This window comes from Miniopterus natalensis, chromosome 2 (assembly GCF_054644295.1).
Source record: "Miniopterus natalensis isolate mMinNat1 chromosome 2, mMinNat1.hap1, whole genome shotgun sequence".
Classification (NCBI taxonomy): domain Eukaryota; kingdom Metazoa; phylum Chordata; class Mammalia; order Chiroptera; family Miniopteridae; genus Miniopterus; species Miniopterus natalensis.
The window spans coordinates 35,631,795-35,644,490 of NC_142082.1; the positions used below are offsets into that span (position 1 = coordinate 35,631,795).

Sequence of the window (12,696 nt, forward strand, 5' to 3'; positions counted from 1 at the left end):
TAAAAAAGATCGGGAGTAAAATGCAAAATTATAAACGTAGAGTTCCTAGGATTCTTTACAACATTATACATTTGTTCAAATGAGTATCCTAGTATGAGTAGTATGACCTTTGCAAATACAGTCACCCTGTCTGCCAGCTCAGATCTATTTCACTCAATCCTGAAATACCACAGTACAGTATCTGTGTTAGCAATGATATCAATTTTGGTAATGGAACATAAAGAAGTACTGTATTATGAGTCATACTTTAAATTTTTATTGGGCTTTATATCCTGAAGATATTTCCTTTTAAATTCTTATCTTACTCATTTTCAACTTTTAGCCTATAAGAAAATTAACTGTAATGGTTGATTCAACACCATTTACTGAGTACTTTCAGATTTGTATTGCGTTAACTTCACAAAGAGCTGCCTGACCTTAAAGCCACTGGCACTGATCTTTGAAACACCTTATGGAGACAGGTGAGACCGCATAGATGGAAGCCAGAATCTTAGGGCCTTTCCTTCATCTAGAAACCTTCCCAAGTGAAGGGGAAGAAAGGACAAAGCATTAAATTTCATGCATGTAGTCATCTGAATTGGGTCCCAAAAAAGAAGCATTGTGAAAGCTACTAAAGGAAAACCAGAAACAAAGCTTCCTTAATTTCTGTGTATCTTTAGGGTATACTAGTTCTACAACTACATCTGAGCATAAACTATTGTATGTATGAACTAACACGCTCCTTCACAGCAGATGAAAGAGTCCTCAGTGTTAATGGAGTCAATTCTTAAGGTCCTTTAAGCATAAAAGATCTATGTCCCTTGGTAAAGGAATTATGTATTCTTTTATCTGTTTATAGTTTTCTGCCTCCTTCCTCCACTATACCACAAATCTATATAAAAGATTGTATCCAATCATCAGTAGCCATATTATCAAAAATGCAAATTTTATGTTGAACAATTCTTTCTTTTAAAAAGTCTGTACTCCAGTCAAACTCAGCTTTTACCTCTCCCCTTCAAAAGGACCTAACTGCCTATTTAATGGATGAAGCCACTGTTCACACATGGCCTTGGGGTACCTTCCCATTGTCTTGTATAATTAGTTGGCTTTACATTTATTTATTCCCTGTGCATTTCCCTCACAAACAGGTAAACTTGGAGAACAGGAACAGAGCTATATAATTTTTGTATTCTGTTACAGAACAAAGGAGGTTGCCTCATATAGAATACATTGTTTGAAAATCACAACACATAAGTATTTTCTATATGAATCAGGTGATATATTATTAACAATTTAAAAAATATTGAGCTAGAAAAACTCATCCAGGAGAGCTGATAGTTACATGGCAGTTAACCCTATTTATTTCTTCCATAATTTTATGTTTATTTCTAAAAGGATCATTTGGTTAATTAAAACACCTCAAAGCTATTTAGTTTAAAACAGTGTAAATGGATTGGTTCTTCAGTGACAGCACCAAACAGTACAGACAGTACAGAACAGTACATGCTAGATGTTAGAAATGACATCAGGCATATATGAAGAGCTGAATAATTTAAAAAATAGTCCATACATTATGTTGTGTCTCCCTTTACATAATCTGTGAAACAGGATGAGCAGATAGTATTGCCCACACTTTATAAATAAACCTAAGGAAAGGCATCTGGTGAATTAGAGGCAGCATGAGGAATGCAACCCTAACTCCATCAAGAATACAGAAGTGAATCACAGAGACCAAAAAAGTATTAAAGGCTTGTTTCATTATATACCAGCAGGCAATCAGCCTTAAGTAGGACAAATAACCAACAGTAGGGAGATCATAAACTCTGAGGCTGTGGGTTTATGAGTAAGAGGATGTCATCTGTTATACACACAGCACATGGTACAGAGCCTGGCACACAGGAAGTTCTCAAATATCCATCTAATCGAATTGCACCTGTTCTGTACTATTACTAGCAAAATTCTGAAGGCCTACTGAAATATCTGAAGTTTTCAATTTCTCAATGAAGTGAAAAGAAATACCCTAACTGCTTAATTCCATATGTGAGAGCATCTGTGTAATTGAAGACAGCTACCCTCTAAGACCCTGCAATTTAAACTATACCTATTAAAAGACAGAGCTAATTGCCCAACAAGTAGCTATAGAAATATGTTCTGCTTGGAAATAATTTTATATTTCAAGAGGCAAAGGGCAGTGATGCCTACCAATCAGTAAAAAGTACCAGGCAATTTTAAAAAGGGAAGCACTGATCTTAAATTAGCCCTTAAAATGGCCTAATTTGTTCACCTTTTAGCCCATTGTACTTTGTTATTCTTTGCAAAGCTAAAAACATTTGCTCACTGACTATTCAGGTAAGAAAGAAAAAAGGAAAAGGGTGACAACATGGCCCATTCTTCTGAATCCAGGGAGGGCTAAATGCGCTCATGAGAATGGCTGCCAGGGGAGGTCTGCTTTACATCCAGTGCGGAAAAACTCATCAGTTGAAAGATAATCCCCAAATCTCCTTTCAACTAAAAGCTAGACTAGCTAAGAAGGAACAATTATCAACCCTTATGACACCCACTCTTTGGAGCACTTGACAGGCATCATTTCATTTAACCCTCACCACTTTAAGAGATGGGTACCATTATTATCTCCATGCTGCCGATGAGGAACCTAGAGTGCCAGGCCGCATGGAGAGGTGGAGCCAGGAGTTAAATCCAAACCATCTGACCCCAGAGGAGGAGGCTGTCACCACGTCCAGAAACATGTCCACTAAGAGACGGCTCTATTCCTCTAATTCCTGGGGCCTCTTGTGCCTTGGACATCTTCCATCACCAACCCCACTGGAACCTCAGCTCATCTTCTTTCTCCGCAGGGACCCCCTCATTTCTCTGCAAACTTGAGCTTCTTTCAGTCACCCACACCTGACCGTCCTTCTCTCATCCATGGTATTCAGCCAGTGATTCTTGCTCGTGTTTTCTCCTCTTGCACTCTCTCTTGCCCATCTTTTCTTTGCCCAGTATCATCATCCTAGTCCAGACACTGGAGTCACAGACATATTACTACAACTTCTTTCCCACCGGCTCCCTCAACTAGAGCCAGAAACGTTCGCCTTCCTTTCAGATGCTATACTGGAAGCCAGGAGATTAATAATAACAATAATAACAAATGCTTGCTAATGATTACAGGATACAGTGCTCTAACACATATATGTGTGTGTGTTTTCTCATTCAAGCCTCACAACTCACAATAATTCTGTGAGGCTCTTTCCATTACTATCCCTGTTTTACAGATGAGAAAATATGCCCCAGCAGAGTTTAGTGACTTGCCCAAGGTCACACAGCTAGTAAGTGGGGGAGCCATGCTCTAGACACTGGCAGTCCAATTCCAGGGTCTGCACTCTTAATCATGTATTATCTCTCTTAAACAAGGAGAATTATATATGCCAGATCCTCAGAGAGTCTTGGAAGAGACACTTACTGCTCACTGAATACCCTCAAGCTCACTTGAGCATGTGTAACTACTTTTGGCCAATGTGTAGGAGCAAAAGTGACATGTCACGTTTAGCCTGAAGCATTTAGAGTAGTGACAAATATTCTGTCCCACTCTTCTCTCCTGCCACAGCAACCAGCAATATTCTAGATAGCGGAACCTTTGTTAGCATAGGTCCTTGAATGAGTCAATGGAGAATTCCCCAACCCTGTCTCCCATCCACCTGTGTTAGCCAAGTAGCACAAATAAGAAATAAACTTATGCAGCAATTTTCAACCAGAAGAATTTTTATTTTTTATTTTACTTTGTTTCCTTTTTATTGAATTTATTGGGGTGACACTGGTTAACAAAATTATATGGGTTTCAGGTGCATAGTTCTACAACACATCATCTATATGGTATGTGCACTACCCCAAGTCAATTGTCTGTCCATCACCTATTAATCCTCCTAAACCCTCCTCCACCTGCACCTCCACCTCCTCCTCCACCTCCAACTCCACCTCCACCTGCACCTCCTCCTCCACCTCCAACTGCACCTCCACCTCCACCTGCACCTGCATGTCCACGTCCACCTCCTCCTCCACATCCACATCCATGTCCACCTCCACCTCCCTCCTCCCCTCAGCAATCACCACACTGTTGTCCATGTTCATGAGTTTTTTCTTTTCTTTTTCTTTTTTGCTCAATACCTCTGCACCCCCAGCACCTCCCTCCCACCATAGCTGTCTGCCTGCTCTCTCTGAGTATATCTCTATTTTGCTTGTTAGTTCATTTCCTTCATTAGATTCCACATATGAGTGAAATTATATGGTACTTGTCTTTCTCTGACTGGCTTATTTTACTAAGCATAATGCTCTCCAGGTCCATCCATGCTGTCACAAAGGTTAAGATTTCCTTCTTTTTTATGGCCTAGTAGTATCCCGTTGTATAAATGTACCACTGCTTTTTTTATCCACTCATCTATTGATGGACACCTGGGCTGGTTCCAAATCTTGACTATTGTAAATAATGCTGCAATAAACATAGGGGTGCATATATTCTTTCAAATTAGTGTTTTAGGTTTCTTCACATAGATTCCCAGGAATCACTGGGTGATAAGGCAGTTCCATTTTTAATTTTTTCAAGTAACTCCACACTGCTTTCCATAGTGGCACCAGTCTGCATTCCCACCAACAGTACACAAGGGTTCCCTTTTCTCCACATCCTCACCAACAGTTGCTTGTTAATTTATTGATCATAGCCATTCTGACAGGAGTGAGGTGGTATCTCATTGTGGTTTTAATTCACATCTCTCTAATGATTAGCGGCATTGAGCATTTTCTCATATGTCTATTGGCCATCTGCGTGTCCTCTTTGGAGAAGGGTCTATTCAGGTCCTTTGCCCATATTTTAATTGGATTGTTTTTTTTGGTATTGAGTTGTATAAGTTCTTTATAAATTTTGGACATTAATCCCTTATCAGATGTATCACTGGTGAATATGTTCTCTCATTCAGTGGATTGTCTTTTCATTTTGTTGATGGTTTCCTTTGCTGTGCAAAACCTTTTTAGTTTGATGTTGTCCCATTTGTTTATTTTTTCTTTTGCTTCCCTTGCCCAAGGCACTATATCAGAAAAAATATTGCTATGAGAAATGTACAAGATTTTACTGCCTATGTTTTCTTCTAGGATTTTTATGGTTTGAAGTCTAACATTTAAGTCTTTAATCCATTTTGAGTTTATTCTTGTGTATGACGTAAGAAGGTGGTCTAGCTTCATTTTTTTGCACATATTTGTCCAATATTCCCAACACCATTTATTGAATAGACTATCTTTACCCCACTGTGTTTTTACTCCCTTTGTTAAATATTGACTGACTATAAACGTCTAAATTTATTTCTGGGCTCTGTGTTCTGTTCCATTGATCTATGTCTGTTTTTATGCCATTACCATGATGTTTTGATCACTATGGCCTTGTAGTATAGTGTTATATCAGGCAGCATGATTCTTCCAACTTTGTTCTTCTCTCTCAAGATCCCAAGAATTTTTAAAACATGCAGTACCTGACTATTTAGTCAGAGGCACTGACCTCTTTTCCCTTATACTGTCAAAAAAATGACAACAGACAACACAACAGCTGTCTAGTGTGAATGAATCAAAACTATACCTATTTTTTTTTGTCAGATTGGCAAAAAATATATTTTTGGGGTGCTGCAAAAATTTAGTAATTAGTTTATGTGTGCCATGAGATGAAAAATATGGAAAAATTTTTGTTGACTATAGGTCATCAAATACTACATGATGATACTATATGATTGCTGCATTTATGTATTCAGCCATTGAGATTTCAGGGTTAATTTGTGGCTACAACATAAACTAGCCTTCTGATTAATAAAGTACGTAACCTACTTAGAATGAAATAGACCAATACAAACAGTGAAAGAGAAGGAAAATGCAGACACTATCCAGTCCTTCTGGCAGACAAACATATCTTCCTTAATCCCACTTTCATTGTGTCATTTCATGCTCAAGGACTGAAAATAGTTCCCCATGACCTACCTACCACATGAAGTCCAAGTTCCTCTCCTACACTTTCAAGCCCCTGCCACCCAATTTCCCACAATTGCCCAACATGTACCATTCAAGGTAGCCTCGTTGGTTTTGTCTCTGTCCTATGAACATAACAAATATTTGGTCTCACTGTTGGATTATTCTGCTCCCTCCACTGATTCTCTATACTCACACCCCAATTGTACCTCCTTCTTTAATTCTTCTTTGACTGTTCAAAGCCACTCATCTTTCTTTCCATAACTTATTTGGCTTTCATATAGTTTTAACTTTAGTGTTAACTTTAGAAGTATATTATCTTATAACAAAGGAAGAGAAAAGACACACTGGTCTGGAAACCTGTGGCCTAGATCTGGTTTGAAGGCTAGTCAGCTACATCACCTCTGTCCAGTCTTTTAGCCTTCTACACTTGTTTTTTTAATCAATGAAATGACAGTGTTATATAATATGTGAGCGCTTTGTCAACCACCGTGCAGCCTATGGTTTATTATTTCATGTGCATTACACTTATATTCCCTCAGCTGAAACATAAGCTCCACTGGCGCAGAGACCTTGACTATTCTTTTTATTCTAGGTAGTTCCAAGCACAGCACCTTGCATATAGATAATGCTCAGAAAATGTGTTGACTGTAAGTCATCAAATACTAGCTGATGATACTATATGATTTGTTATTAAAGTATGATAGATGAGAGGTTTTATTATTGCATGTCATAATTTTTTAGGCAGCAGCAGACAATACATGCTTGGTATTGAAATATTAACCATGGAGAATATATGAAATTGGAAGCTGGAATGACATTTAAATCAGTAAAGATTTCTTCTCCAGAGGGAATGTTTTCTGTTGAGGAGTGTCACTAGCTTTTCCTTTTCCTTCCACATACAAAGAAGCAACATATGACTACAGTATATTTATTTAATTTATTCTTGATGATACATATCCAGACTGTTCAAACTCGGAGAAATCTCTACTTTGCTATACTGTTAGAGAGAAGAAACTGTATAAAAAAGTAGCATACATGGGAAAATACAATACATGATTCTATTTAATTTTTCAACAGTTTATCTTCCTCAAAAAATTTAGAGACCTCTTTTGCTTTATTTGCACACTTATTATGTAGCTTTTCACTGTTAATAATGCTTTTTAGAGGTCTTGTCTACTCATCTGAACTGCAAGCGCTCATTACTCCACGTTCCACAGGGTACCAACCACAACTGACCCGAACCAAAAACTCAAATAACTTTTGATTGGCTTTAATCAGTTTTCTCAGAGTGTGAGAACATTTATTTTTAGTGTCTATCTCTTGTAAGAATGACAAGAATGACTTTTCCCATGCAGGTTTGATAAGAAAAAAGTGTGTCAGAATGAAACTACAATGAGACTACAGAAGTTTTTAATCCTACTCTAAAAAAAAGTAACATTTTGATGTGTGTTTTTTTAATTCTCACAGGAGGATTTTTTTCCATTGCTTTTCAGAGAGAGTGGAAGTAAGAAAGAGAGAAACATTGATATGAGAGATACACATCAACTGACTGCCTCCCGCACTCGCCCCAACGAGGCTGGGGATCAACTGAGGTACGTGCCCTTGGCTGGAATCGAACCTGGGACCCTTCAGTCCGAGGGCCAAAGCTCTAACCACTTAGCATAACTGGCTAGGGCTTGATGTGTTCTTATTGCTTGAAGGCAGTAATTCCATTATTTTCCCTTTAAGTCCTATAGTGGAACATCTTTTTAAAAATACACATAGTAGAAATATATGGGGTTTAAAAAATAAATACAAACTATATTATCATGTATTGGTCTACCATATATTATAATTCGAGAGAGTAATGAAACTATTGCAAGTGCTATCTCATGTATTATTGTCTATTTTTCCCCAATAATTAAAAAAAGAGCAAAGAAAAATTCAAGAATTTGAGCATTATTGGTTTTACTTAAAGAATAGCTGTTAAGAGGAAGGATTCATCAAAACAGACCCAGAGGTACAACACCCACATATGACAAGAAATCAAAGCAGTTCCTGTTTTCAGTCCCAACAATCTGGCACTGGCTCTCCCTAAGACATGGCCTATGACTGTGCTTGTACCCAAGCACTCAGGTCTCTGAAGAGACCGAGGGAGAGACTGGTCAGTCAGAGGCAGGGGCAGGGCTGAGGGAAACTGTAGGTCTTGGTCATGTACAATTGAGAAAGCAAATGGTAAAATGGAAAGAAAAAAAAGTACCCCATTAGGGATCCAGTTGTCAAATTATTTGAAGTTTGTGTGTTTGACAAAGTGCTGATAAGGTGATGGGTACATGGTAGTCATTATACTATTCTCTCTGCATTTGTGGATGTTTGAAAATTTCTGTAATACATTTTAAAAACTGGTGAGTGTAGTCTCCAACACATTCCCATACTCTTGTTACATCAGAGATGGAAGCAGAAATCCAGGGATGGATTCACCAAGGACTGAGAGAGATGGCAGTGACTATGACACGGTTGCAAGCCTCTGTCTCTAACCAGTTAGCTGCAGTCACCTAAACCAAATGAGAAGGCAGAAAAGGGACACATATTCTAAGATCACATGGGAGGGTAGTCTCAACAGACCTTCAAGAGTTCTGGTAAGAACTGGTTTTGGTGATAAAGTCACCAGCAAAGAACACATACCAGAAATCCACATGAAAAGATTGTCAGGGTTTTTCATAACCAAGTACACACACACATGCATAATGCTCCCTGAGTAACCTGATCTTCTAACACAAAGGACTACTTCCTTTTCTTTAAATCATGTCCCAGTTCAAATCTAAGTATCTCAGATTTAGATATACTGCTATATATATTGAATATGTGAATATATATATATATTTGAAGTTAAATATAAATGTTACATTCTTTTGATTACCAGTTCTGTCAGCTAAAATTCACTTAAAGATAATAGAACCCTCTCAAGTTATTTTGAGCAGAAAAAGATTTTACACAGAATTGACTGCTTATAAAATTGCTAGAAGGGCTAGAAGGGCAGATCCAGGCTGTGCCTCCAGGAAGAAACTCCTGAAAAAATACATAAGGACTGATGTACCCATAAGACTGCTTCCTGTGCCACATTCAAGACCCTAGGAAACTAGGGAGTCATTAGATCACTTCTAATGGGGTCAGAAAGTTGTCTGAACATTAGCCCCCAGAGCCCTACTGGGTCTGTAGAACTGGGCCAGCAAAATGGTATCTCATGTGCTATAGCCTTGGCTCACACTGAACTCAAGCATGCACAAGTCCTTCTGATTGGTGGAGCCTAGATTATATCTAGAATTCTGATGCAAGGGAGTTAAGAAAAGAACATTCCATTTTCCAACCTCTGATTTATACGGAAGTGCACAAGGAGGTCCCTGGAACAGGCAATGAGCAAGCCAATCTAAGCGTCCCCATCATACCACAGGAAACAGGAAAATACTCTACCCAAAAGGTGAGGGTGGGGGGATATGTCTAATTTTCAAAAGATAAAGAAGAAACTTAACAAACATCACAACCAAAGGCAAAACCAAATGTAAATGGGCTTTTTCAAAGTAAAAGAAGAAATGTGAATATAGTTTTGGCAGTATATAATAGTAAAGAAGTATAAATAATTTTGTTAGGTCAAGTAATATTATGGTTATATAAGAAATGTCATTTTTTTACAGCTTACTTAAATATGGAATAAAACTTTATGATGGTGAAAATGCTTCAAAATACTTAAAGTAAAAGTATTTACTTTTTAGGGGAATAGAAGAAGAAAGGATGGCAATAATGTTAATTATTAAATCTGGGTAATAGGGCTCATTTATTATTCTTTCTGCTTTTGTGTTTAAAAATTTTCACAATAAAAAGCTTTAACAGGTTACGCCAAAAGAAACATGGGAAGTACAAATTATTTTCATCTAATGCTTCATCTTCAAAAACTTTAATTCTACTACATTACAAAAATAAGGTTCACCGTCTATAAAAAAACTGGCTTATACCCTTTAAAATGTCAAGATCATAAAAGACAAAGACAGAAGGAGGACTATTCCAGATTAAGGAGTAAAAAGACATAACAACAATGTGAGATGTAATTCTGGAATGGACCATATTTTTTTTCTTTTTCCTATAAGATAGGACATTATTTGGATAATTGCCAAATATGAATAAAGTAGTATACACTGATGTATTTATGGGTGAAGAAGCATTACATCTACAACTTGCTCTCAAATGATTCAGAAAAAAATACACACATATATATATAGGGTGTCCCCCAAAAATGGATACAGAAACTTTGAATAGTTATAAAGGCAGTGTTGATTAAAATACATTTCATTTTCAAAATTGAGCTACCAGATGTTAAAGTGTGCATACTTTTTTTTATATATATGGGTCCCAAAAAATGGAAGAGAGAGAGAATGATAAAGCAAATGTAAAAAAATGTTAATAATGAGGGCATCTGGGTTTGGGGCATAAGGGAGTTCTCTGTCCTATTCTTGTAACTTTTCTATAGCCTGAGTTATTTCAAAATTTATAAAAAGCATAAAGCATAGTGGCAGCATTTGGGAGCTCTAAAGAGAAACATCACAGTTTCTTCTGTCAATTAAAAATAAAAATGAATAACTAAGTAACTGGAGTGTCATGCAGACAGAGCTTTTTCAGATGCCATTCTATAGGGTATTTTCCACCAGTCTGAAAATTTTTTACAGCATGTTCTTATTTTGTTCTTCTCATTTTAGCAGCAAAATTTGAATGCAGTCATAAATGTTGTCTTTATATACTAACACTTGCAACACTACAGCTGAAAAATGTATACAGGAAGCCTTGGTTTAATAAGTTTAGAGCCTTAAATGAATTTCTAATATAGTGAACAGAAGAACTAGGTTTTTCATCTAAAAAAAAGAAAAAGAAAGTAGCATTAAGGCTGTGTGCCACAAAGGAAAATGTCTGAGTTGGGTGTTAGACATACATGACTTAATCTAGGCTTTGTCACTAAAGCAGACGTGACCTGGTGACTCAGTTCTCAGAACCTAGGCTTTCTCATGAGGGACACAGCGATATCATGGCCTACTCTTGCAAGACTGTGTGTCTGTTCATTTAAAACAGGAACATATGTAAAACAAGGTTCTATGATACAAAACAGTTCTTCAAAATGTATTTATCAAGATTCCTTAAGAGAATGAGCAAATTCTGCCAAAAAATCTCCAGAGAATGTACAAAATTAACATTTCATAATGCTACTCTGTACTGTTTCTCCATGTTGTTGCTAATATTAACAAACATATCGTTGGTCAAATAATTTATTTATACACAAATATTTATTAAGGGCCTACTACGAGTCAGGCACTACTCTAGTCACCAGGATGAGAGCTGAAAATAATACAGACCAAATTATCCTCATGACTCTTATGTTCTATAAGCCAACATTCATTAAGTAAACAAATAACATTAGCTTAGGGGAGGGGGTAATTTTGAGTGTTACTCTAGCTTTGCTGTATCCAAGACTAGTTCTGTGCCTTCCCAAATACTCTATGAACGACTTTAATAATAAACTCTCTTTCTGCTAAATAAGTTAGAGTTGGTTTTATTCAACTAACAAGCATGCCTGTGCTCTTGTAACCGAGAAAGCCTTCTTTCCTTTGACCTCAGATAATAAAAGCACATTAGATATTCACAACTCAACATATTATATACAAAAAAAATCCAACCCTAAGACAGATAGGTATGAGATTATTTTTTATGTGTTGTATTTTGCTATGGTTACCAACACGCGGTTAGCATTCTGAAATTTTTTTCTTAGAATAATACAATGATCTGAATCTAAAATCTTTCATAAGGTGCAACTTTCCAATGATAAACAAGAACAGGAAGTGAATTTCAAATACAACCAGACATCTAATTCCCTTCACTATTATGTTCTCTGCTGTCATCTGTGCCTGACTTCACAGCATTAAACTTCCCACCATCTTATCCTAATTTAAAGTTACTATTTTGATTTTTGTTTGAATAAAATGTATTTCCTATTAAACTAAAAATTTTGACATATACTCAAATATTTTAAGTTCTATGAGGAAGACAGCTTAAAATAAAGGAATTGAGGAGCAAAGCAACTTTACAAAAGCAGAAATGAAAACAGATGTTAAACTTCTTTGAAACAAATTTTTGCTAATAGCCTCAGCCCAAGCTATTTCAGTCAACTACTAGAAATATTTTCCTCCGTCAAAAGATTTCAACAAGCTTCATGGGTCATTAGCTTCTCGAGGGCGTGGGCTAACTCTTTTCAAGGTTCTCTTTCAAGGCCACCCAGCACCGTGTACGTGTATAGTATGGGATTTCAAAACATAGGTGATAAGCTCTGCAAAATATTTGTTTACATCACTGGCTCTCTATCAGGGGCGATTTTGCCCCCGTCACCCGGCAATATCTGGAGACATTTTTAGTTGTCATGACTAGGGGTGGGGATTGCTGCTGGCATCTAGTGAGTAGAGACCAGGGACATTGCTAAACATCCTACAATGCACAGCACAGCCTCCCATGGCAAAGAACTAAGTAGCCCAGAGTGCTGACCAAGGTTGAGAAAACTCTGGTTTAAGTCAACTATGCCATCGCTACCCTTGACATTCAAATATAAAATTACTAATCATGTGGCTTCACATATCCTTTACAGACCCTTTCAAACAGTATATATTCAATCTTTCCCCCAAGGAAAAACACTCTGGCCACTGAAAC

The 12,696-nt window shown here is 37.1% G+C and overlaps 1 protein-coding gene across 2 annotated transcripts in view; it reads right to left on the reverse strand.

Moving 5' to 3' along the window:
* The window catches only part of UBAC2 (UBA domain containing 2), a 161,637-nt gene that overhangs the window by 84,660 nt on the left and 64,281 nt on the right, over nucleotides 1–12,696 (reverse strand). The window lies entirely within an intron of this gene.